This window comes from Hemitrygon akajei, chromosome 18 (assembly GCF_048418815.1).
Source record: "Hemitrygon akajei chromosome 18, sHemAka1.3, whole genome shotgun sequence".
Lineage (NCBI taxonomy): Eukaryota > Metazoa > Chordata > Chondrichthyes > Myliobatiformes > Dasyatidae > Hemitrygon > Hemitrygon akajei.
This window is the reverse complement of record NC_133141.1, coordinates 23433861-23460796: the sequence shown is the minus strand read 5'-3', so window position 1 is coordinate 23460796 and position 26936 is coordinate 23433861. Positions and strand designations below refer to the sequence as shown.

The 26936-nt window shown below is 41.1% G+C and overlaps 1 protein-coding gene across 2 annotated transcripts in view; it reads left to right on the top strand.

Annotated features, from left to right (window-relative positions):
• The first annotated feature begins 82 nt into the window (after window positions 1–82).
• Window positions 83–26936, top strand: part of LOC140741196 (vitamin D3 receptor-like) — a 197243-nt gene continuing 170389 nt past the window's right edge. For both annotated transcript variants that reach the window (XM_073071091.1, XM_073071093.1), the window contains exon 1: window positions 83–391. The gene's annotated coding sequence lies outside the window, so the exon portion shown is untranslated. The remainder of the gene's footprint in view (window positions 392–26936) is intronic.

Below are 26936 nucleotides of genomic sequence, written 5' to 3'. Positions count from 1 at the left end.
CCTTAATTCGTATTTCTATTGGACACACTCCGTGAGAATTCGCTAATAAAAAAGGTGAAGGGTGGGTTCTGTCTTACGGATTCTGAAGTACAGTGGAGTGGCGGAAAAAGAGATCGAAGGAAAGGAGTTAGAGAGACTTGGCACAGAGAGCAAGGAGCAATCGGACTTCAGATACTGGTACAGGTAGTGAGACAGTCAGGGGTGAATAGTTATTCCGAACCACAGCCACTCCCTCCTTGACAGCGTGAACTAAGTAAGTGTTCTGGGTCCGAGTGAACAGTGACGGTGACAGCGGCTATCATTTGTGCTGAGAGTTTGACACTGCAACACACGCGCCAGGAGACGAAGAACAAGGTCATGTGTACCGGGCCTGTCCACGGCAACAACTGAGGTAAGTACCTAGGTCCATCGTGGTAGGGTTAGGTTTGGGGATGGCTCAGAGGAAGAATAGGAACAGGGAAATACAGGCTGCGAAAGGGAGCTTTCAGCAGAATGAGTACAGAAGGAAGCTGCATGTTTGGGAAGCGTTGGAAGGTTAAACGAGAAAGATCGGAACTATGGTGGTAATGTAGGAAGAGTATTTTTCATCTGTCGTTATAATTTTCATCTGATGACTGTGTACTTTAGATTGTCTCGGTTTGAAAGTAATTGCTTTTTACAAATTCTCCATTGCGCAGCGGAATGATTACATTTTTGAAATATTCTGCCTCCTATCCAAGTGTTAACAGGTGAACACCTAGCCTTATCATTTCTAGTGTTATAATAGCTTGCGTTGAAGTATTTTGTACTTGAGCCACGTAATCTTTCATCTAATCTCTCCTTTGGGGAGCGTTTCAAGAAGATGACTGAGCAGTTTTTCTGGTAATCTTCAATTGTACCCGCATTGGACTGAATCTAGTGCAGTTAATAATAGGTCTTTGAACGTAAGTTTAGTGTAATATAATACAGTAATTTCATTTTCAGTAATAATTGAAAGTATATAAAATGTTTATTCCTCTCCATAGATGCTGCCTGACCTGCTGTGTTCCTCCAGCATTTGTGTGTTTTACTTAGGGTACTGGTGAGGCTGCATCTGGAGTACTGAGAGCAGTTCTAGACTCCTACCTCGAGGAAAGACATGTCTTTGGAGGTGGTGCAGACGAGGTTCACCAGGTTGATCCTGAAGATGAGGGGGTTAGCCTATGAGGAGGGATTGAGCTGCCTGGGACTTCACTCACTGGAATTCAGAAGAATGAGATGGGATCTTGTAGAAACATCTATTCTGTTCATAATTTTATACAAGAAGGATGTAGGAAAGTTGCTTCCACTGATAGGTGAGTCTAGAACTAGGGGATGTAGTCTCACGATTTAAGGGAATAGATTTAGGACAGAGATGAGAAGACGCTGCTTTTGAATCTCTGGAATTCTCTGCCCAGAGAAGCAGTAAAAGCTGCCTTAAAGCTATATATTTAAAGCACAGGTAGATGACCCAGATGGCCGACTCCTGCTCCTATTTCTGAGATGTCATCCCCACATTTACCCTATCACCTTGTCAAGCCCCATAAGGATCTTGTCTCAATGAGATTAACTTTCATTTTTCTAGATGTGAAGGTATAGACCCAGATTGTTTAATATTTCCTCAGAAGGCAAACTATGTTCCTCTGTCCTCTATCTGCTCATTCCATGTATTGCTCTGCGGAATCTTGTTTGCGTATTTTTATTGTAAGTACACTTTGCTTTGTTAGGGGGACCAGACCCCCATACAATATTCCAGATTCACTTTCACGAAGGCTCTGTTATTTTTAGTAAGATATATCTACTCATGTTCATTGCATGAAGTTTTAAGTACTTGCTATTTACCCTCTGAATTGTTTGATTTGCTTGCACATTGACTTTGTGAGCACCCAGGTTCCTCTGAGCACCATCCTTCAATATGCTCCAATTTAAATAATTGCTGTTCTATTTCTACAAAGTGGATGATGTCGCATTTTCCACATTGTGCTCCAGCTATCATGTCCTCACCCATTCACTTAGCTATCCATTCTCTCTCTGAAGCCTCCTCTTCATAATCCACAATGTCACCCATCAATTACTACTTTATATGGAACATTAATAGACTTTAGGGATGGAGGAATATTTGAAAGTTTAACTTCCAGTGATTAAAACCAGATTTCTATTGCTTCAGGTGTCAAAACAGTTCCATATTTGCATATTTTATGGGTAGGTCTTTCTAATGTATGAATTCTGAAGTATGGTTTTTGTTAAAACTAAGTTTTGCTGAATGAAGAGATAATCTGATGCATGTGAATCATTCCCTTGAATTGCTTTTTTATTGTTTTTCGTTTTTCACAGGAACTGTAGTTCACACAAATTTGTGTGAGTTGGTTATAACATGTTTTTCAAATTAGTGTCATTGGGTGAGAGAGAGTTGCTGTTATTTGCTTCCATTAATTTTTGTTTCTGCTGAAAGTCCTTCTAAAGTCAAAGTGACAAATATTGTGATGAATGATGTCATTGTTCTACATTGTTCAATAAAAGCGCCAGATACAAACAATGTATTTATGCTGAGACTTGGGTGAGAAAGGTGTGATGCAAAGTTTATGTAAAGGTGTTTGAATAAAAAAGCAGAAATAAATTGATATGTCATAACAATATGGCATAACCAGTGAATAATTAAAATAATCGAGGCAATAGAAGCAATGGTGTGATTATTGTAAACACAAAGGCATTTGGACATTTGTTGCTTTTAAGATCTGTTTCTTGATTGAAGATGTCTTCATGATTTTTGTGTGATAGATGAAAATGTCATACCCACTTTTAATTAAGAAATAATCCAAAATTCAACTGCAGTTCTATATAATTAAGGAAAGGGGAGGGTAAATAGCTTTTCTCAATGTCAGGGCATTTCAAAATGCTTTGCCACTAATGAGCACTTTAAGCATAGTCACTGTTATAGCTGCAACTTGTATATAGCAAGTCCCATGGAAAACAATCAGAAAATAACTACACAATCACTCAGTTTAAGGAGATATGTATTAGCCAGTCACAAGAATTCCAGTATTCTTCAAATGCACCATGGAATCTTTTCATGTGCCAACTTAGCCAGCTGAGTCCTTGGTTTACCATCTCATCCATAAACTGCAGGATTCTACCAGTGCTGCAATGAAACATGAGCCTAGATTACACGAGCATCTGATCTGACTATTCATATCCCTAAGCCTTTTCCATATTCAATAAGATCGTGTGATCTGTGTCCTCATTATTTACCTGCCTATCCTTCTTTTACATCTCTAAATATCCTTGCTTTAGAACTTTTAATTGACCCCAGACTCTGCTTTGAGGGAAAGTGTTTCAGACTTGCCTTCATTTGAAGAAGTACTTCCTGTTGTTTCCTTTAAGTGACCTAGTTTTTAAACTTAAAATTTCTCCTTTTCTGAACTTCCCCTATCAGGGCAAATGGTTTCTCTCTACCTTAACCATTTCTTTATTTTAGAAACCCAATTTAGGTCACCATCTTAATGGAATATGTGCAATCAATTGTAGTTTAACCCTTCGTGCTATGCTATCTTTCTGGTGAATACATACAGCAGCATTTCCTGAACTGTAGATCTCCAGATTTAACAGCAGTTAATCCAGATAGGTTTGAAACAGAGCTTTATGTAATATCATAATTATCTGCCCTCCATCTGTTCTAGCCCTCTTAAGGTAAAGACCAGCATTTCATTAACCTCTTTTGTTGCCTTTTTTTTGCCTATCCACTAAATGAACTTGCATTTGTTCTTTGTTTTAAGAGCTCATGTCCCTGCTCTGCTGTCTTCCAGTTCCTAGCTTCTCACCATTTAGATCATACAGATTTGCCTTTTTTGGGGTCCAAAAGGTAGATGACCATTGAGGTACTTGTATCACTATATTACTGTGAAAGAGGTGATTGTTTCGGAAGACTGATAGTAGTGGGGAAGAATGTTCTTGAGTCTGGATGTCTAGACTTTCTTTGTTCCTATCCTCTCGTGGAAAGTAAAAAGAGAAATAGGAATGGCCATGATGGCAGGCATCTTTGGTCTTCCTGAAACAATGTACAGTGAAGATGTAAGCAAGTGATGAGCCTGTGACATCTGGGCAGTGTTTATCCCTCCATGGGTTCTGCCAATCTAGAACAGCAGTTGCTATACCAGGCTGAGATGCAACCTATCAGGATGCTTTCTATGGTGCATCTGTAGAAGTTTGAGGGAATTCTTGTGAGCATGCTGAATCTACACAGACGCCCAAGTCATGCTGGCTTTTTCTTAAAGATATCATTTCAAAGGAATTTAAGAGAAAAAAAACGTTATTTGACCTTGCATTCTTTTAAGTGACTTCATGAAATTTTGCTTGGTAATACACTTGTGAAGTACCTTGGGGTACCTTCTTGGAACTTGCTCCTGTCCTCTATCAGTCACTTCACTATTTTCAATGTTGTCCTTTTGCTGCTCCTTGTATTTCTCCCAGGCTCTGCTATCCATTGAGTTTGTTTCTTTTATGGATGAAAATAAGGAACTCCGTAGTGCCTGGATGTGCGATGGAGTTCCTTATTTTAATCCATAAACAGTTCATATGCTTCCTTTAAGCTTGTTTAGTTCAAAGGGAGAAAATATTGTAATACTCCTAACATTTACTTTTCTTAATGATTTCAAGAATCCTGGCCCCCATTTTATCTTCACTATGGATGTTCAATCCCGATACACCTCCATCCCCACCAGGAAGGCCTCAAGCTCTCAGTTTCTTTCTGGGCATCAGACCCAACCAGTTCCCTCCACCATCACTCTCCTCTATCTAGCAGAACTTGTCCTCACTCTTAATAATGTCTCCTTTAGCTCCTTCCAATTCCTTCAAACACAAGGTGTATCCATAGGTACTCAACATGGGTCCCAGCTATACCTGCCTGCTTGTCGGCTAAATGGAACCGTCTATGTTCCAAGCGTACCCTGGTAGCTGTCCCCACACTTTTCCTACGCTACATCGACGACTGCATTGGTGCTGCTTCCTGCACCCATGCCAATCTCGTCGACTTCATCTACTTTGCCTTCAACTTCCACCCGGCCCTCAAATTCATCTGGTCCATTTCCGACTCCTCCCTCCCCTTTGTCGATCTCACTGTTTCTGTCTCTGGAGACAGTGTATCTACTGATATCTATTATAAACCCATGGACTCTCTCAGCTACCTGAATGATACCTCTTCCCACCCTGTTACCTGTGAAAACATCATCCCCTTCTCTCAATTCCTCTGTTTCCGCTGCATCTACTCTCAGGATTTCAAGTTCCCTGGCTTTTCATTTCAGAACAAAGGAAATGTCCTCTTTTATCAAAGAAAGGAGCTTCCCTTCCTCCACCATCAATGCTGTCCTCAGCATCTCTTCCATTTCACGCATGTCTGTTCTCACCCCCATCCTCCTGCCACCCTACCAGGGAGAGGGTTCCTCTTGTTCTCGCTTACCACCCCACCAGTCTCCGTGTCCAGCACACAATTCTCTGGAACTTTTGCCATCTCCAACAAGATCCCACCACCAAGCACATATTTCCCTCCCTTCCCCCCCCCCCCCCCCACCTTTTTGCTTTCCATAGGGATCACCTCCTACACAACTCCTTTGCCCATTCATCCCTCCCCACTGGCACTTATCCTTGCAAGCAGAACAAGTGCTACACCTGCCCCTACACCTCCTCCCTCATTACCATTCAGGGCCCAAAACTGTCCTTCCAGGTGAGGTGACACTTCACCTGTGAGTCTGTTGGGGTCATGTACTGTGTCCGGTGCTCCCGGTGTGGCCTCCTGTATATTGGTATGACCCGATGTAGATTGGGAGACCACTTTGCTGAGCACCTACACTCCGTCCGCCAGTAGAAGCGGGATCTCCCAGTGTCCACCCATTTTTAATTCCACTTCCCATTCCCATTCCAATATGTCAGTCCATGGCCTCCTCTACTGTCGCAATGAGACCACACTCAGGTTGGAGGAACAACACCTTGTACTCAGTCTGGGTAGACTCCAACCTGATGGCATTAACATTGACTTCTTGAGTTTCCAGTAATGCGCCCCCCCCCCCCCCCCGCCCGTCACCATTTCCTCATCCTCATTAACCTCTTTCACCTTATCTCCTTGCCTGCCCATGGCCAACCTCTGGTGTTCCTCCCCTATTTTCTTTCCTCCATGACCTTCTGTCCTCTCCTATCAGACTCCCCCTTCTCCAGCCCTGTATCTCGTTCACCGATCAACTTCCCAGCTCTCTCCTTCACCCCTCCCCCTCCAGTTTCACCTGTTAACTTGTGTTTCTCTCTCCCCTCCTTCTACCTTTTAACTCTACTCATCTTTTTTTCTCCAGTCCTGCTGAAGGGTCTCTGCCTGAAACATTGACTGTACTTTTTTCCGTAGATGCTGCCTGGTCTGCTGAGTTCCTTCAGCATTTTGTGCGTGTTGCTTGGATTTCCAGCATCTGCAGATTTTCTCTTGTTTGGAATTAAAATGGTGTTGGGATATTGCTAGAAATAATATTAAATAACAGACAAATTGCTAAGTTCACACCACCAGTCTCAAATATGCTAGGATATTGAAGTTTTGCTGTCATACTCTGAGAGGGTTTGAGTGTAGATATTGAGGATTTTACCCTGGTAAGAGAATTTGGAACTCCGATTTAATTCTGAGTTTTTTTGGCATTGGCTACCTCCGGGTAGTTATAAACACAAGTCATTAAGTATTTTCAAGATTTGTGGATATTGAGAATAACGGATTATACAGGTAGGAAGGAGGAGAAAATGTTTGGCTGAAAAGTATGCCAGCTGTGATCTTACTGAATGGCAAGCAGGTTGATACTAGTTTTGTTTTTTTAGTTCATTATAGTTCTTTAATTAGACAGGTTGAATTCTTGTCTATACATACAAACAAGCTGGATGAACTCAGCAGGTCGGGCAGCATCCGTTGAAAGGAGCAGTCAACGTTTTGGGCCGAGACTCTTCGTCAGGACTGAAGAAGGAGGGGGCAGGGGCCCTATAAAGAAGGTGGGGGGAGGGGGAAGGTGCAGGTGAAAAACCAATCAGGGAAGATCAAGGGGTGGGGGAGGGGAAGCAGGGAGGGGATAGGCCGGAGAGGTGAAGAAGGAATGCAAGGGGAAAGCACTATGGGTAGTAGAAGAAGGCAGAATCATGAGAGCGGTGATAGGCAGCTAGAAGAGGAGGCAGAATGAAAGTGTGACAGGGGAAGGGAGAGGGAGGGAATTACCGGAAGTTGGAGAATTTGATGTTCATACCAAGGAGTATATGAGGTGTTGTTCCTCCAACCTGAGTTTAGCCTCATCACGGCAGTAGAGGAGGCCATGTATGGACATAGCCGAATGGGAATGTGAAGGAGAGTTGAAGTGGGTGGCAACCGGGAGATCCTGTCTGTTGTGGCGGACAGAGCGGAGGTGCTTGACGAAGTAGTCCCCCAATCTGTGTCGGGTCTCACCGATGTAGAGGAGGCCACACCGGGAGCACCGGATGCAATAGATGATCGCAACAGACTCAAGTCAAGTGTTGCCTCACCTGGAAGGACTGCTTGGGGTCCTGAATGGTGGTAAGAGAGGAGGTGTAGGGACAGGTGTAGCACTTACGCTTGCAGGGATAAGTACCAGGTGGGAGATCTGTGGGGAGGGACGTGTGGACCAGGCAGTTGCGGAGGGAACGATCCCTGTGAAAAGCAGAGAGGGGTAGAGAGGGAAAGATGTGCTTAGTGGTGGGGTCCTGTTGAAGGTGGTGGAAGTTGCAGAGGATAATATGCTGGATCTGGAGGCTGGTGGGGTGGTAGGTGAGGACAAGGGGAACATTGATGAGGGCAGAAGAGAAACCATGGTTCTTAAAGAAAGAGGACATTTGAGATGTCCTGGAATGGAAAGCCTCATCCTGGGAGCAGATGCGACTGATTTGACCACAGCATCTGCAGTGTACTTTGTGTTTGAATTCTTGTCTTGTAGGAATGTACCAGTTTTGTGTTGCACCAACATCTTGTACAGTGACTTTTTAAAAAAAAGTTTATTGGGTTTGATTTCTACCATAACCCTCCACTTGCCACGTATAAAGCCTTTTTCCTCCCAACCTATCTATTGATGACCACTATCTCTCTTGCCCTTTCCTGCTACTCCTGCTCACATCTCCTCCCTAAGCCCCTCTCATCCAAATCTGTTTCTTTCAATTAGTACCTTATGACTAGACATGTGCTTCTCATATTCACTTACTACTTCTCCTAGTGCAGAGGTTCCCAACCTGGGGTCCATGGACCCCTTGCTTAATGGTATTGGTCCATGGCATAAAAAAGGTTGAGAACTGCTGTCCTAGTGTTCAAGAGTTTTGAACGGGACCACAGACCTGACTGTCCTTGTCTGCCTCCCCCTCTAATCTGTTGTAACTACTGAAAGCAAGTATTCTTGTGAATTGGTTTATTATTGTCCCATGTACTGGGATACAGTGAAAGGTTTTCTTATCATTCATTACAAGGTAGGTTGAGGTCAAGAGTCCATCTCATCATACTACAGGACTGTTTGATAGTCTTCTAACAGTGAAGTAGAAGCTGTCCTTAAGCCTGGTGCTATATGCTTTCAGGCTTTTGTATCTTCTGTCTGATGGGAGAAGCGGGGGAAGAAGAGAATGTCTTTCTGGGGTGGGTGGGTTTATTGATCTTTCTTGCTGCTTTACTGAAGTGGCAAAAAGTATAGTCAAAAGTCCATGGAGGGAGCTAATTTCTGTTGTGTTGAGTGGTGGTCACAACTCTCTGCAGTTACTTGCAGTCAGAGGCAGAGCAGGTCCCATTCCACACTATGATGCTCGCTGGTAATGGTTGATTGGGATTTCTTGGCTTCCTGAGGAAGTAGAGGCATTAATGAACTTTCTTGGCTGTGGCATCAACATGGTTGGATCAGGACAAGCTATTTATGATATTCATTCCCAGCTTTTTAAATGGGAACATGTGCACTACTCCATTCCCCCCCCCCCCCCCCCCTTCCTGAAGGCAATAATTTTCTCATTTGTTTTGCTAACATTGAAGGACAGGTTGTCATGGCACTATGTCACTAAGCTGTCTCTCCTTATACCCTAACTTATCAGTATTGGAGATTTGGCCCACATAAATAGGACTAAAAGTACAATTAGTACCTTATGACTAGACATTGCTTTCCCTTGTCTAAAAGTATGTCCATGTTTTCACAGTGTACGCTACTCCTGCTCACCTCTCCTCCCTAACCCCCTCTCATCCAAATCTGTCTCTTTCAATAATCTTAGTTTGGCTCAGAGCGACCCATCCAAGCAGGGAGCTTCTTCACTATCTCATAACTGTCCTCGTGGACGAGAATCACTCCTTTCCATCATACTCTTTCAGCTTGCTGCTCTGGAGGAGAACATCTTCTGCAGGTTCAAAAGGGAGAGTATTGCCATTGAGTCAAGACCTACCATCTAATGGAGCCACCAGCAGTAACTTTGGAGAGATAGAAATCCTCCTGATGCAAAATCTAGTGGTAACAATATATAGCTGCTAAGTGATACATATGTGGGACTGCCACTTTGTAATGAGTTATGAGTGGATTTAATTTAGTTCTTTACTGTCTCAAGGTATAGCAGCAATTTTGCTGTAGAGACAAGCATAATTGCTTTGTTCCAAATCCATCATTCTGGGGATACAGGATACATTATACATTTCCACAAGTCCTGGTTGTTTTAATTTTCAAAATAGACTCTTGTAGGGAACCTACTTGGGCTGCATTCAACATGAATGCATTTTATTAGAACCATAAACATGAGAAGGACTGGCATAAGTGGAGGTGACATTTGCAACTGAAAACAAAGGCAAAGTTGATGGTCTGCATTGGTGACCTGCTAAGCACTTCAAATATTATCGATACCATCTGGATCGTAAGGAAAAATAAATGGGCAGTACTCAACAAGGAAATTCACAGCAACTTGGGCTCAGATTCTTTCTCAGTGAGTTGAGAGCACGGAAATCTGAATAACCAATAGTTCTGCTCCATTATGTTTTGATGTATTGGTGGGGGCCACAAGGAACCAGAGAAGGAGAGATTCTACCCAGGAACAGGAAGAACAAAGTTGTTACATGGGATCTGGAGCTGGAAGTGTATTAATGATCTAACTTGGTCAGGAAAGGTGAGTACAGTTGCATGTTCACCTATATCTTGTGTATTTCACAACACCATCCCTGACTTGTCAAAACATTTCCATCACATTAATTCTCACATTCATTTACCTTACAAGTGCACCCAGATGACTTTTTCAGTATACTGACTCTCAAGCTCCTCCAGTTGTCATTCACTTCATATTACCCAATCTATGTGCAATTGTTATATATCCTTTATTTAAAAAAAAAGAAACAGCTATCCTAACTAAATGGACTAGCAACACACAAAATGCTGGAGGAATTCACCCAGTCAGGTAGCATGTATGGAAGGGAATAAACAGTTGACGTTTTGGGCTGAGACCCTTCAGAAGGGTCTCTGCCAGAAAACATTTTGAATGTTGCTCTGATTCCCAGCTTCTGCAGAATCTTTTGTGTAAAATGGACTGTATCTGTTGGATGAACAAATGTAGTTGGTGACTTGAAGATGTATTCTTTCCCTGTTGTAGAAGACAGCTTGGGGCACAGGAGAATATTGGATGTGATCCTTCTCCTTCCTAACAGCTGAGATGATAGCATTGTCTTATTTCAGCAGCAACAAAATCATGATAAATTGTAACATACTTCCCCTTGTCAGCTCTAATCATGTTGTACCAGACCTTTCACATATACACCAGCACTCCATCGATTTTTCAGGCAATGTTCTTCAAGGTGCACTGTCATATGAGTAGGTCGTATACACCAGTTCAGATACACCCACTTTGGTGGGTTTGGGGTGGGTTGTTGGGTTGTTTCCTGTTCTGATTTTGTGGAAGAGAAAGAATAATGGCCAGTGGGATAATTGGGAGTGGCTGGCTTGTTTTGGAAGGGGAAGAGCTTTCATTCAATGTGTGATTATGGACAGGCCATCCAAATAGTCTCTACTAGTGCAGAGATTGGAAAAGCATGCCTCAAACAAGAACATTAAAACTGTTTGTTTTCAGAGAATTGTAGTAATATGTTTTTGCATGGATGGATTGGTTATGGTACAAGAAAGGCAGCATTCACTTGAGCCCATGCCTTGAGAATGTGTGCAAAATCTGAATGATAAAGTTCCTACTACAAACAGGATGGCAGGCATCTAAATTATCCTTGAAACACTCTGCTGATCTACAACCAAGTGCTTTACAGTGAAGTGGTAGCAGTGACACGCAGCTTGGTAACAAAATGTATGTGGGGAAAGTGGTACATGGAATTGGCTCTACCCAGTATTTCCACCTTGCCCATGCCAGTGCTCCCCTCCTTCCCCAAGTCAGAAGATGACATGTCACCACATCAGTGACCGTCTGCTCCTGCACAAGTGAAAGCGAAGGAGTTTGAGGCCCTCAGGAGCACCTCAGCAGTCAAAGCATGGATCTGGGCTGTGTACCTGTACCATTGCTGAACCAACACATTCCTTTATTTGAGAGTTAGTAAAAGGCAGCATATAGCTCTGTAGTGTGTGAAGAAAGTGGGGGGGGGGGGGGGAGGGCAGTAAACGTTACCATTTCACACTAATTTGTTTTGTCAAGTAGTAAGGCGTTGTCCTCATTAGCTACTTCACCTCTGAACTATAGAGGATTTGGGCTCAGCATCTTATTCTCCCTGCATGTCCAAGAAGTGCTGTTCAACAAAGTCAAACAGAACACCTGTCTCAGAACCATTTATGAACATGCAAATTAGAGCAGGAATAGTCAACTTGGCTTTTCAACCTTGCTCTAGTATAAAATAAAAACATGGCTGATCTGATTTTAATCTTGACTCCACATTCTTGTCTACCCACAATAATCCTTTCACTCCTTTGTTTATCAAAAATCTATTTACCTCTGCCTTGAAAATATTTAAAGACTCTGCTTCCAACGCCCTTTGAAAAAGAGACTTACAATGACATGTGAGGAAAAGAATTTAATTTGTCTTAAATGGCAGACTCTTTACTTTAAAATGGCGACTGTGAGTTTTAGGCTCTTCCACAGGAGGAAACATTCTCTCTACATTCACACTGTTAGAACTCTTAAAGATCTTGCATGCTTCAATTAAGTCCTCTCAATTTTCTAAATTAGTCTATGCAAGCTTGGTTTCTCCAACCATTTTTCACAAGGCAACTTGCCTATACCAGGTATCAACTTTCTCTGAACTGCTTCCTTATTATCTCCCTTCCTTAAGGATTCTAATCTTGGTCTTCCAGATGTGGTCTTACCAATGTTTATATAACTGGAGCATTACCTCAGTTTTGAGTGCAATTTGCCTCTCAATGAGCATTAACATTCCAATTGTTTTCCTAATTAACTTGCTGTACCTGAATTGCTAGCCTTTTGTTAATTATATACTGTCACCCTGATCTTGCAGAATTCAGAAGACTGGAATCTCCCATCATTTCGACAATGTTCTTCTCTTCTTCTCCCCCCCCCCCCCCCCCCATAAACTATGTCACATTGCCCACATTATACTCTCCTTGCTAGGTCTTGACCCACTCACTTAACCTGTGGCTAGCCCTTCTGTAGTTGCTTTATATCCTCTTCACAATTCTTTCCTATTGTCTTTTCTTCCATATCATCAGCAGATTTGGCAATCATGCCTTCAGTAATTTCATCCATGTCTTTTATAAAGGTTGAGGGTCCAGTACTGATCCCTGTGGCACAGCATTCATTATGTCTTTCCAACTAGAAGAAGAGCATTTATGTCTTTATTTACTCTCCTCCAGCCAATCTTCTGTCCAAGCCAATGTTACTTCCTACACCATGAGCTTTACATTCTGTAATAGTCTCTCTATTTTGATCAGATGCAACATTAAAGTATAGTAAATCCACCAGTTTCATTTGTACACGCAACGTGTTACCTCTTCAAAACTCCAGTTAATTGATCAAATACAACTTCCCTATCAAATCTGTTGTTTTCTCATGAGCATTATTTTCGTGTCCTGCTTATAATATCCTTAATAGCTTCTAATTCTACTATTTTCCCTGAGACAAATGTTCAGTTAACTAGCCCGTAGTTCTTTCAGTCCTGTCCCTCCTTTAGAATAAAGGAATTTCATTTGCTATTTTCCAATCTAGCCTTACTTGAATTTTGGAAAGCTAAAATTAATACATCAGCCATGTCACTAGCCAATTCTTGGGATGAAGTCTGTCAGTGCCCAGAGACTTCTTGGCCTATAGCTCCAACAACTTGCTTGGTAGCACTTCCCTAGCAACTGTAAGCTTCCATGAGTCCCACCCTCCATTCCAATTCCTGATACACTATACAATTATATGTTATTTATTTGCAACTTCTGTCAAGCCTGCAAATTGCCAACTTTCAGTGATCGGGATAATTTTGTATTTTAAATTTAGCTGCTTAATGTAAATGTGCTATAAAACAGTAACTATGCTGAGATTTTATTGCACAATGTGCTTGAAATTTCCTCAAGTCCATTTGATCCAAGATCTAGAGTTGTTTGTTGTACAGGTTTAACATTGGAAAATGTTACTGCTACACAAATTGAGGTTTAATTTTAAAATTGAGATTTAATTTTAAAATATCCGAGGGTGGCATAATTTCCAAAACTGTGGTAAAGAAACTAGCAAGTATGTGATCGAGTAATGCTTGGCAAGGTGGTGATTTGTTAAGAAGGCTCATAGTGCTTGCTGCAAGTCTGGACATCTCAACTTGGCAAAAAATTGCAATTTATGGCAAAATTATCCATGATAATTGAATGAGGTCTGGATGATTTCATAGCAAGACTATTTTGGAGACTCTCTTCCTCTGCAGATCTTGAATCAAGATTCAAATCTCACCCAGTGAGATTTTGATCTTTCACTTTGAAATCTAGTGTCATACCCAAAAAAATGAGGAACCTGTATGCACCAGCAGCTGACTTGTGTACCTTTGAATATAGACATTGAAGAGTAAATGTGTATACACAGAGCGTAATACATAATACCAGAATGCAGTTAAGTATTTGAACTTTTACATGCCTAAACCAATTCATATTTTCCCCAAAATGTCTTGGATCAGCTTAATGTACAATATTATTAACACTGAAGATGCAGCTATTCATGTCTTGAAGTTGGGGTGAAAAGGCAGGTAATTAACATTTAAAGTTCCTTTAATTTTCTAACACATCAGAACACATGTACCAATAACAGAACACACTTCTCAAAGTATGGAAACATTAAATGTTGGGACTACAATGTCTCCTGTTGATTTGTTTTAGCTCTTTGTGTACTTGCTAGTCCTTTCAGTCCTGACCTTTTATCTTAAAGGTCTCTGGTTTAGTTTTTCCATTAATTACAGAGCCAACTAATCTGCCTTAATATTCAGAGGAATAATGTTCAGTTGCTAAAATGGCCTGTTCATTTAACTGTGGATGTTGTCTAGATTTGCAGCTGCTTGATAGTTCACCTTGGAGAGGCACTCTTATTTGAAAGATAGCAAACTGCTGTCTCTTCCTATAGTAGTCTTCAAAATTGTTCAATTATGACACTGGCATTTTGTACAATACAATTTCTGGACAGTGCTAAGTCTGCTTAATAACTTTCAGAAAATGTTAAATCTCCAGTGATTTGTGGATATGCTGTTCTAATATTGTCTTGCCATACAATGCACAAATAATGACCAGTATTATTGATTAGCGGTGAAATAGATGTTCTGAGCTGGAATTTGTAACACTTAAGAATTTGTATGAAAGCTTCCATTGTTGTAAACCATGTGGAGAAAATCAATTGGGCTGAACAGCTTTTTTTTTGGGGGGGGGAAGAAACATTGTGAATGGGGAGCACCCCAGGCCTAGGTTGGATTGGTGAAGGACACTAAAATTGCTTTGGGGAAGAGGATTGTATGAGCATTGAGGTAACAGGATTAGCCAGGGAGGCAATCAATATGAGCTGCCAACATCAGACCAGAGGGTGTGGCGGGAATAATTGCTAAGAAAAGCTCCTGAGGAAAACCCTACCCAAGGAGCCTGTGGATGCTTGTGACTCCAAGCAAGGCTAGGTAATGTTGAGATTTCCCTCTTTCCCCACTCCTTCCCTAAATTACTTGGCCCACCTCAGCTCTAAGGTTGTCTCAGTATGAGACCCACACCATGTGATGTAATAAAGGCATGGGAAACCTACAATAGTTTGGGATTCCGGTTTGCCATAGTCCACTTTTTGGGAAAACTGTAAACAAGGAGTTTCTTTAAAAATGAACATTTATGTTCCTTTTTCTGCAGGAGAGCATGGCTCACCAACTCTCATTATGAATTATTGAGTGCTTTTTTTTAAAAAAGTCATGAACTATATTTTCAACAAAATGAAACAGAATGGTATGTTGTGATAGTTTGAAGATAAACCAAAGTTTTATAGGAAAACTGCAAAAATAAGCAATTACTCAAGTGTTCTTGTAGTTGGGAACAAATTGTTCACAAAATAAATTTAAAATTTCTGTTATGGAACTTAAACATCTATGTAAACAAGTGGTAATCATAAACAATAATATCCATCAATTGTTTCTGGTAAAATAATGACAGAACAAACTATTATAATTGATTTGGGTTGAAGATAAATGTATTTTTTTTATCATTTTAAACTAACAGTTAGGAATTTGAAGAGAAGGGGATGGAAGAGCACTTTCAAAAACAAGCTTCAGCCAAATGACCTACTGAGTAGCAAAAGAAATTTGTACACAACAGTGTTAGTTTATTATTATCTCATACAGTATATCAAGATGCAGTGAAAGCTGTCTTGCATGCCATCCAGACAGATCATGCCATACATCAAGGCAGTAGAAAGAGAATAGAATGAAGAATATAGTGTTACATTTACAGAGAAAGTGCAGGTGCTGGTAGACAGAGTGCAAGGGCTATGATAAAGTAAGTTGTGAGATTAGAAGTTTAAAAGCTCATCTAATAGTATATGAGGGCTCTATTCAACAATCTTAACAATGAGAGAAAGCTGACCTTAAGCCTAGAGTTATGTGCTCTCAAGTAGCTTCTGCCCAGTAGGAGAGGGAGAAGACAGAATGACCAGCGAGGTAGCTGGAAGTTTATTATTTTAATTCAAGAGGCTATTCCTCCACACAACAAATTCAATGAGCAATTAATCTATTGTAATTGAGGCATGAATATTGTGCAGAATACTGAGAGAACCTGACACTTGTGCTATGGACACAAGAGATTCAGCAGATGCTGAAAATCCAGAGTAGCATGCACAAAATACTGGAGGAACTTAGCAGGTCAGGCAGCTTTTGTGGAAGTGAATAAACAGACAATATCTCAGGCGAATACCCTTTTTATCAGGACCTAGAGTCCTGATGAAGGGTTTCTGCCTGAAATGTCAGCTGTTTATTCATTTTCATAGATATTACCTGACCTGAGTTCCCTCAGCATCTTGTGTATGGAATGTTTGCATATACTTCAACATGGAGACTAGTCATCTTTAACATCCTATTTGCACCTACGAAATGGCAGTGTTGGTTGTGTTACATCTTGTGCTGAAGTCTGTTCCTGATGCAGGACCTAAACCTTTCTCTCTGAATCTCATGGTAAGGCTCAAAATACATACTAAAAGAATTTTATTTCCCTAAAAGTTTCCTGATAATTTTCTGTCAATTGATCATACCAAGTTTGGACCTTGAAAAATGCATGAGTCAAATCTGGAAGGTATAAAACACATGTTTGGAAGTGTGATTTTTATTTTTAGCTTAATTTAAAATTTGCTTTTCAATCTCCAATGGAATTTACAAGAAGCTGGGGAGAATTTTTGTTGGTGTGAGACAGTAGATCATTGGCATTGCTCATGATGAATAGTGGTTGGGACATAATTAGTGGATTTGTTATGATTTATCAGGGAGGATCAACTAAGAATGCTGGAAGTCAGACAAGTATGGAAGCCGTAAGTAATATGTGAAATTTCATTGATATTTGAGAAATAGCAACGTCACTACTGAAAATGCAGTCAAGAGTGTTTTGTCCCTCCAGTGAGAATTTGAACTAGGATTTTGAGAAGATGGGAGTGATTTGAAGCTGAGGATAAGTGAGCCTTACATGGTTAAGCAGTTGGGATGTAGTGGCTAGAACATTTGAGTGCAGCAGGTATTAAATGTTCAAGAATGACACTGGAAATGTTGATGCATGAAAACTTGGGGAAAAAATGTACTAACACAGGCAAGCATTTACAAAGACAAACAGTATGATCATTTTAATTGCAAGAGAGTTAGAATCCTTGGTGAAACCACAATTGGAACACTGTACAGTTTTAGACTTTAAACTTTGGAAATTTCTCTTTCATTCATTCTTAAATGAGTGAGCTAATGCTGCTAGTTCTAGACTCTATAGCTGAACATAACTCTTAACAACTATCCTAGTATCTTCCCACCCCCTCCTCACTTTATGAAATTCCAGTGAGTATACTTAATCTGCCCTCGCTGGAAAAACACTTGCATCCTAAGAATCAATGTACACTGCATCACCTGCAAGCATTATGAGCCATTGCAATCCTCTGTTTCAGAAGGGATGCTTAATCATTGAGTATATTCAAGACTGTTAATTCCCTTTTGGACATTAAGGGCGGCAGGATTGGGTGACAGTGTGAACTTAATGTTTGATTGTTGTCACACTGAATTGCAATATAGGCTTGGGGCCAAGGATGTGCTGCTGCTTCCATTTCTTGGGCTCTTGGGTGACCATTTGAAACTTGGGGAAAGGTTCAGAGAACATGCTTCAGTGTATTCTAGTTCAGGTTTAAGGCTGTGACACCTAATAAGTACAACACATGTACTACCACGAGAAGTCTGAAAAGGCTGTAGAATGGAATCTGATACCAGCTGGTTGAACTCCATAGCAGGCTCATTCTGACTGTTTCTCTTAACTGGGAAATGTGCCCAACCTTCCTGTCTACATCCCTCATTCTCTTACTTTCTCTGCCTTTCTGAACTTAAAAAAAAATAAAATCAATCTGTCCTTGTTATGAAAACACACATTTGTAGCTTGTTTTCAGATAGTTTATGGGGAAAAGATCTTAACTTTCTGATAAAAGGAGGTATTAAGTTGTGATCTGATTGCTACAGTATTTACTTTGACACAATCCTGCGGATGCATTCATCAGAAGAAAATTTTCTACACGCAGAAACTGCTTTTTTTTTTACCTTGAAGCAGACTACCAACTCTTGAGATTTTCAAGTGAAACATGAAGTTACTGAATCACTATAGGCATCTTTACAAGCATACTTGAAATGTGTAATGAAATATGTAATGAAAATTTAGAATGTTTCAGTTGCATCTGAAATAGTTTTGCTCTGAATGTCATCTTTATCATGTAAAAGCATTCTAATTTTTGCCTAAAGATCTGCCCTTGAAATGGGGCTGTCAGTTTGCTTCAAAGAAAAGACTAATATTGAACTTCTGATCAGACCTGCCTTATTGGCCTTGCTTTTTGTAGAGTTGCACTCACAGAACGACATTGTGTTGAAAATGGAACCAGCAAATAATTTAAATGGCTTGTTTTTTTTTAAATGGCAAAGGATCACTAAATGGCTACCTGACATAGGAAGATAAATTGTAGAAATTGGATTGTGTAGGAATTTATTGTTACATTAATCATATCTAAAGTAGATCGTGATACCAATTGTTTCCAGAGAAAATCAGAAATCACAAATTGGGACCAGGTATGCCCAGGTTAGGGAGGAGGTGAGATTATTGATTTTTATTTATATTTATAAATCTATATTTGTATAATATAATCTCAACATTTGTGGCCACTCTCCATGGCCAACACTGCTCAGAAGGATGGATTCTGAGAGAAGGATTACCCCCTAGTTAATTCCATTGGTTTTCATTCAAGCCATATCACTCTGATGCAATGGGAGCTACAAGTGGAAATTCGTATTCTCAAAATAAGATTTGGTTGCCTTCATCAGTTTTTCCACTGTCCTATAGTTCATGGCCAGCAAATGTAGTAATTTCATTGTATGCGGCCTGCTGCATAACCTTGCAAATGGCAGGCAGCAGCTGGTGCCAGAGGAAGAGTAGCAAGTAACTGAATCCAAGCGCCATGAGGAAGAACCTTAAAACAAGCAGAAGGAAGAAGAGCAGGAGGACAAATGAAGACTTCCAGAGGATGCTCCAATTCAATGTCAACTACTACAAGCCTCATGACCAGAGGGAGCAGCTGTGGACTTGGAGGCCACTGACAGAAATACACCATCTAAGAAGCTTGCATATTCAGTGTCCATTGAAAACTTATGGACGTTATCCATACTCCAGTCAGTACTGCACCTAATAATAGGCAGGAATGTCCAGATGATGTTTAATACTCCCCATTGTACTGTGTAGCTCTATCTGAAATAAGACACCCCCTAATAAATGAATCCCTGAACCAATTACTTTAAACCAGATATCTCACAAGGAAACACTGCAATCCATTAAAGTACTGGAACCTCTGTACAGAATTCTTCAAAAGAGCTCCACCCTGCTGATATTAGCAGTAGTTGAGAACTTGTAGGCTTTGAACTGCTGCTCAATACTGGTGACAGCTCGCCACCACTAACCAATGCAGCTAACAGTAATATATCGACCAGATTGGCATACAGTTTGTTGAGGATGCACTGAGGTACCCATTTCAAGCCACTCATCTTAGTGTTAAGAAATCTCACTTGAAGTTGCTGGTTCAGTAAGCCATTGTATTAACTAACTATTTACAGTACACCATGAAGAATAGCTGAAGAAATTCAATGCTTCATTCAGCTCATGACAATTGGATTTAATAATTACAAAATTCAGCTTTTGACTAACTGATTTTTTTTCCTGTTGTTTTCAACCTCATACAAAGATGTTGCTTTTGGAGGACAGGCAACACGTGGCAATGGCAAAACATTTGCTAATTTCTCAGCTTCTTGCAGAAGTCCTTGCATCAGATGCTTCCAGTATAAGTATCATAAAAGATAGATGAAACAGGGAGAAAAATCCAAAGGAAGAAATCGGCTTCATGTTGGCCATCATCCTCAGTCGTTCCCATAATAAGATGGCATCAATCTAATTATTTTACATGCTGCACTGCAATGAGGCAAGACATTTTTGATAGAAAAGTCCCTTCACTGTCTAACAGTAATGGAGGTTTTCTTGGAATGTTGAGGTGACAATGTATGATATTTCTGCATACTTAAGTAGTAATGCATCCTATATGAAAATGCATTTGAACACTGATTCTGGCTTCTGCTCCTGCCTTTCCAGTCTCTGCCCAAAATGTCATCTGTTTATTCCCCTCCATAGATACTGCCTGAACTGCTGAGATCCTTCAGCACTTTTTATGTGTTGCTCCAGATTTCCAGCATCCGCAATATCTCATGTTTTTGAACATTGCTGGTGTCTTGATATCATGTGTAACCAAGCAGCCTGATTAATACACAGACAGAAAATCAGGACAACTTTCTCTAAAGTCACACATTCTAACACTATTTGTATTTGACAACATTTTGTGGGGTTTTTTGTATCTGTCTTCTGTATTGTAGTATCTCCTCTGAATACAGTCTGGCTCCTTTTTCCTGAGTTTACAGATATTCTGAATGACTCACGAAAATCTCTTGATGATACCTTCTGACGCTTGAGCCTTGGGCAATCAAAAGAGCCATATGGGATGTTTACGGAGGTGCACAAGTGAGCATGCTGTCTGAGGCTGTAAGTGGACCTGCTGAGTGGTGACAGCAATAGCCTGAACCTGCACATGAGGCCACCTCTCGGAGTACTGAGTGAGCAGTGGTACAAAATCTGCCACCAGTATGGACCCAGTAGCACCAGCACGGAACTGACAGAGCCCAGATCACAGGTTCTGATCCCTGCTGACTTTACCCAGTTTGAGCAAGACTCTGCTTGTGGTGAAAGAGGTGTGTGAGTGCGAGTTGCAAGTGCCTGCATCTGCAGAAGATGGATACGTTCACCTATGCTGTATCCCTATGAGTGGGAGGGCTATCTGTTAGTGCATGGCCCTTTTCTAAATGTTAGAAGCCCAGTGTGATCAGAAATTTTGGCATTTATAGAACATTAAACAGAAGAGTATAGCACAAGAACAGGCCCTTTGGCACACCATGTCTGTGCCATCCATGATGCAAAATCATATCCATTTCCTCTACTTCCCTTGGCAGTGTTCCAGGCACCTGCCACTCTGTAAAACCTTGTAAATCTTCTTTAAACTTCTTGCCTTCTTGCTTTAAAGTTATGCCCTCATATATTTGTCATCCCAACCCTGGTGATGGGGAGGTGTAGAAATGACCATCTACCCTGTCTATTTATAATTTCATACTGTATGCCTCTATTAGATTGCCCTTTGGTCTCCTACACTCCAGCAAAAACAAACAATCCCCTCCCTTCATAGTTAATACACTCCAATCCAGGCAATATCCTGGTGAGCCTCTTCACAACCCTCTCCAAAGTCTCCATTCTTCTTGTAATGTTCGGAAATTGCACCATCTCGGATCGTAAGACCCTGCAGCGGATAGTGAGGTCAGCTGAGAAGGTCATCGGGGTCTCACTTCCCGCCATCACGGACATTTACACTACACGCTGCATGCACAAAGGAAACAGCATTATGAAGGACCCCATGCATCTCTCATACAGTCTCTTCTCCCTCCTGCCATCTGGGAAAAGGCTTCGAAGCATTCGGGCTCTCACGACCAGACTATGTAACAGTTTCTTCCCCCAAGCTATCAGACTCCTCAATACCCGAAGCCTGGACTGACACCTTGCCCTATTGTCCTGTTTATTATTTATTATAATGCTTGCACTGTTTTTGTGCACTTTATGCAGTCCAGTGTAGGTCTGTAGTCTAGTATAGCTTTCTCTTTTTTTTATTACGTAGTTCAGTCTAGTTTTTTGTACTGTCATGTAGCACCATGGTCCTGAAAAACGTTGTCTCATTTTTACTATGCACTGTGCCAGCAGTTATGGTCGAAATGACAATAAAAGTTGACCTGACTAATGTGTCCAGTTCTGATTGTCACAATGCTTCAAATGAGGCCTAACCAGTTTTTAAGTAGCTGCAACATGACTTGCAAACTTTTATACACATCACACTCTGATGGGTGAAGGCAAGCATGCTGTACACACTTACCACCAACCACTTGTGTTGCCACTTTCAGGAAACTATGGACTTGCAACCCAAGGTTCCCCCTGTGCACCTGACATTAAACATATAACCATATAACAATCACAGCACGGAAACAGGCCATTCCGGCCCTCCTAGTCCGTGCCGAATTCTTAATCTCACCTAGTCCCACCTACCCGCACTCAGCCCATAACCCTCCACTCCTTTCCTGTCCATATACCTATCCAATTTTACCTTAAATGACACAACTGAACTGGCCTCTACTACTTCTACAGGAAGCACATTCCACACAGCTATCACTCTCTGAGTAAAGAAATACCCCCTCGTGTTTCCCTTAAACTTTTGCCCCCTAACTCTCAAATCATGTCCTCTCGTTTGAATCTCCCCTACTCTCAATGGAAACAGCCTATTCACGTCAACTCTATCTATCCCTCTCAACATTTTAAATACCTCGATCAAATCCCCCCTCAACCTTCTACGCTCCAATGAATAGAGACCTAACTTGTTCAACCTTTCTCTGTAACTTAAGTGCTGAAACCCAGGTAACATCCTAGTAAATCGTCTCTGCACTCTCTCTAATTTATTGATATCTTTCCTATAATTCGGTGACCAGAACTGTACACAATATTCCAAATTTGGCCTTACCAATGCCTTGTACAATTTTAACATTACATCTCAACTTCTGTACTCAATGCTCTGATTTATAAAGGCCAGCGTTCCAAAAGCCTTCTTCACCACCCTATCTACATGAGACTCCACCTTCAGGGAACTATGCACTGTTATTCCTAGATCTCTCTGTTCCACTGCATTCCTCAATGCCCTACCATTTACCCTGTATGTTCTATTTGGATTATTCCTGCCAAAATGTAGAACCTCACACTTCTCAGCATTAAACTCCATCTGCCAACGTTCAGCCCATTCTTCTAACCGGCATAAATCTCCCTGCAAGCTTTGAAAACCCACCTCATTATCCACAACACCTCCTACCTTAGTATCATCAGTATACTTACTAATCCAATTTACCACCCCATCATCCAGATCATTTATGTATATTACAAACAACATTGGGCCCAAAACAGCTCCCTGAGGCACCCCGCTAGTCACCGGCCTCCATCCCGATAAACAATTATCCACCACTACTCTCTGGCATCTCCCATCTAGCCACTGTTGAATCCTTTTACTATCCTTTTACATTTACTATATATTTTTCTCTTGCATTTGACCTTCAGAGTGTACCTTTTCACACTATCCATATTAAACACCATCTGCTATTCACTCATTTTTCCAACTGATCTAAATCCTGCTGTATCATCTCACAAACTCTGAAATTAACTGCAATTTCACCATTGTTTTGTGTAGCCTACAAGCTGACTAATCAGACCACTAAATTTTTTTGTATTAATTGTATTACAAACAACACTTCCCAGTATTGATCCTTGCAAAATGCCATTCCTCATAATATGATAAAATTACCCCTGCAGTTTGAAGGAGAAGATGGTCAGATGTAACAGTATTACAGTGGTGTTTAAAGGGAATTGGAGGCATGAGAGAGGAGCTGGCCAAAGTTGATCAGAAGGGGACGCTAGCAGGGATGACGGCAGAGCAACAATAGCTAAAATTTCTGGTGCAATTCGGAAAGTGCACCCCAATGATGAAGTAGTATTCTAAAGGGAGGATGAGGCAATAGTAGCTGAGAAGGGAATTCAAAGATGGCATTAAAGCAAAAGAGGGCATATAATATAGCAAAAATTAGTGGGAATTTAGAGGATTGGGAAGCTTTTAAAAGTCAACAGAAGGCAAGTAAAAACAGCAATCTGGAAAGAAAAAGTGAAATATGAAGGTGAGCTAGCCAATAATAAAAGATACAAGAAGTTTTTTCAGATATATAGAGTAAGATTGGATATTGTACTGCTGGAAAATGACGAGAGAGGTAGTAATGGGGGATAAAGAAATTGTGGGTGAAACCAAAGTATTTTCTGTCTGTCTTTACTGTGGAAGACACCAGTGGTATGTCAGAAATTCAAGAATGTCAGGGGCCAAAGTGAATGCCGTTGATATTACTAAGGAGAAGGTGCTTGGGAAGCTGAAAGGTCAGAGGGTAGGTAAGTCCTCTGGACCAGATGAACTACACCCCAGGGTTCTGAAAGAGGTGGCTGAAGAGATTGCGGAGGCATTAGTAATGATCTGTCAAGAATTGTAAAATTCTGGAATGGTTCCAGAGTACTGCAAAATTGCAAATGTCTCTCTACTCTTTAGAAAGGGAGGGAAGCAAAAGAAAAGAAATCGTATGTAACCCTCCGATTCTGTCAGCTGAGTAAGTCTAGGGAAGACTATCTCTGGCCCTGCCAAATGTGTGAAATTGTGGACGTTTGTGTGGACGCTGCATGATTTGTTCTCGTTACAAATCAATACCATGAAATAACAGACAGTACACCATATGCAATTAAACGATTTAGCTTTATAATTCTTAAATAGACAAAAGAGTTAGTTAAAGTAAAATAAAAAGGGGCCTATATTAATGAAACAGTCTAATGTGCACAAATTAGTTTTTTCTTCGTCAACATGAATGAATCTGCAGATGCTGGAAATAAAAACACAAAATGCTGGCAGAACTCAGCAGGCCAGACAGCATCTATGGGAGGAGGTAGTGACAACGTTTCGGGTTGAAACGTCATCACTACCTCCTCCCATAGATGCTGTCTGGCCTGTTGAGTTCTGCCAGCATTTTGTGTTTTTTTTATTTTTTTCTTTTTTTAAATTCATTCCCACCCCCCGGGCTTTGTTGACTCCCGGCCCCACTCCAAGTCTCCAGGTCCACTCTTTTCTGGCATCTTCTCTCCATCTTCCACTGAACAAATGGCCCAGATCACCTCGGTGTCAGGCACACAGAACAAAAACACTCCCTCATTGGACAGCTCACATTCCAAAGCACCCGTTACCTCTAACCATAACTCAAACACTACTTCTACAGAAAGACCATTATGTTAGCGGTGCCTCTACAGAAAGACAATAACATTAGCAGTGAAGCCTTTCCCTGGGTGTTACATATAGGCCAGTTAGCCTGATTTCAGTGGCAGGAAGATGTTGGAGTCTAAGGATGTCATTTTGGGGATTCTTGGAGTCACATGATAAAATAGGCCAAAGTCAGCATGGTTTCCTTGAGGGGAAATCTTGCCTGACAAATCTGTTGGAGTTCTTTGAGGAAATAACAGGCACAATAGACAAAGGAGAGTTGGTGGCTATGTTTATTTGGATTCTCAGAAGGCCTTTGGCAAGGTGCCACACATAAGGCTGCTTACCAAAATGAGAGCCCATGCTATTACAGGAAAGATGCTAGCATGGATAGAAGATTTGCTGACTAACAGGAGACAGTGGGAATAAAGGGGGCCTTTTCTGTTTGGCTGCCTGTGACTAGTGGTGTTCTGGATGGGTTCATATTGTTTTCACATTGTATGTCAATGATGTTGACGATGGAATTGATGGTTTTGTGGCCAAGCTTTTGGACGATACAAAAATGCGTAGGTGGAGGGACAGGTAGTGTTGAAGTAGGGAGTCTGCAAAAGGACTTGGACAGATTGGGGGGAGAAAAAGGCAAAGAAGTAGTAAATGAAATATAGTGTAGGGAAGTGTGTGGTCATGCACTTTTGGTAGAAGAATAAAGGCATAGACCTTCTCCATTTTACAAATGGAGAGGAAACACAAAAATCTGAGGTGTAAAGGGACTTGGGAGTTCTTGTGCAGGATTCCCCGAAGGTTTATTTGCTGGTTGAGTCGGTGGTAAGGAAGGCCAATACAATGTTAGTATTCATTTTGAGAGGACTAGAGTACAAGAGCAAGGATGTAATGCTGAGGCTATGTAAGGCACTAGTGAGGTTTTACTTAGAGTATTGCAAGCAGTTTGAGACCCTGATCTAAGAAAAGATGTGCTGGCATTGGAGAGAGTCTGGGGAAGGTTTACGAGAATGATTGCAGGACTGGAAGAATTAATGTATAAATGTGCATTTGATGGCTCTAGGTCTGTACTCACTGAGGGTTAGAAGAATGGAGGGGGGAGGAATTTCATTGAGACCTATCAAATATTGAAAGGCCTAAATAGAATGGATATAGAGAGGTTGTTTCCTATGGTTGGGGAATCTTGGACTAGAGGACACCGTCTCAGAACAGATGAGAAGGAATTTAGACCGAGGGTGGTAAATCTGTGGAATGCATTGTCACTAACAGCTGTGGAGGCCAGTCATTGAGTATATTTAAAGTGGAGGTTGACAGGTTCTTGATTAGTCAGGGCATCAAAGGTTATGGGAAGAAGGCTGGAGAATGGGGTTGAGAGGGATAATAAATCAGCCATGATGAAATGGTGTGGCAGACTCTGTGGACTGGCCTAATTCTGCTCCCATGTCTTGTCATCATAGATATGCAGTCAGAGTAACACCTCCCACCAATATCATCTGTTCAACTACAACTAAGAAAAGTTTATATCCAATTTACTGACTTACTGGATCCCATGTGATTTAATCTTGTAGACCAACTTACCATGAGGAGCTTTGTCCATATAGACAAGGTCCACTACCCTACCTTCATCAATCCTATTATGTCCTCTTTAAAACAAAAATTAAGTTTGAGAAATTATCTCCCCTGCACAAAGCCATGCTGCCTGTCCCTGACAAGTCCATGCTTTTCCAAATATGAGTAAATCCTGTTCCCAAGAACTTTCCCTTCTACGATGTAACATTCACTGGCCTATGGTTTCATGAATCATCTCAAGTGCC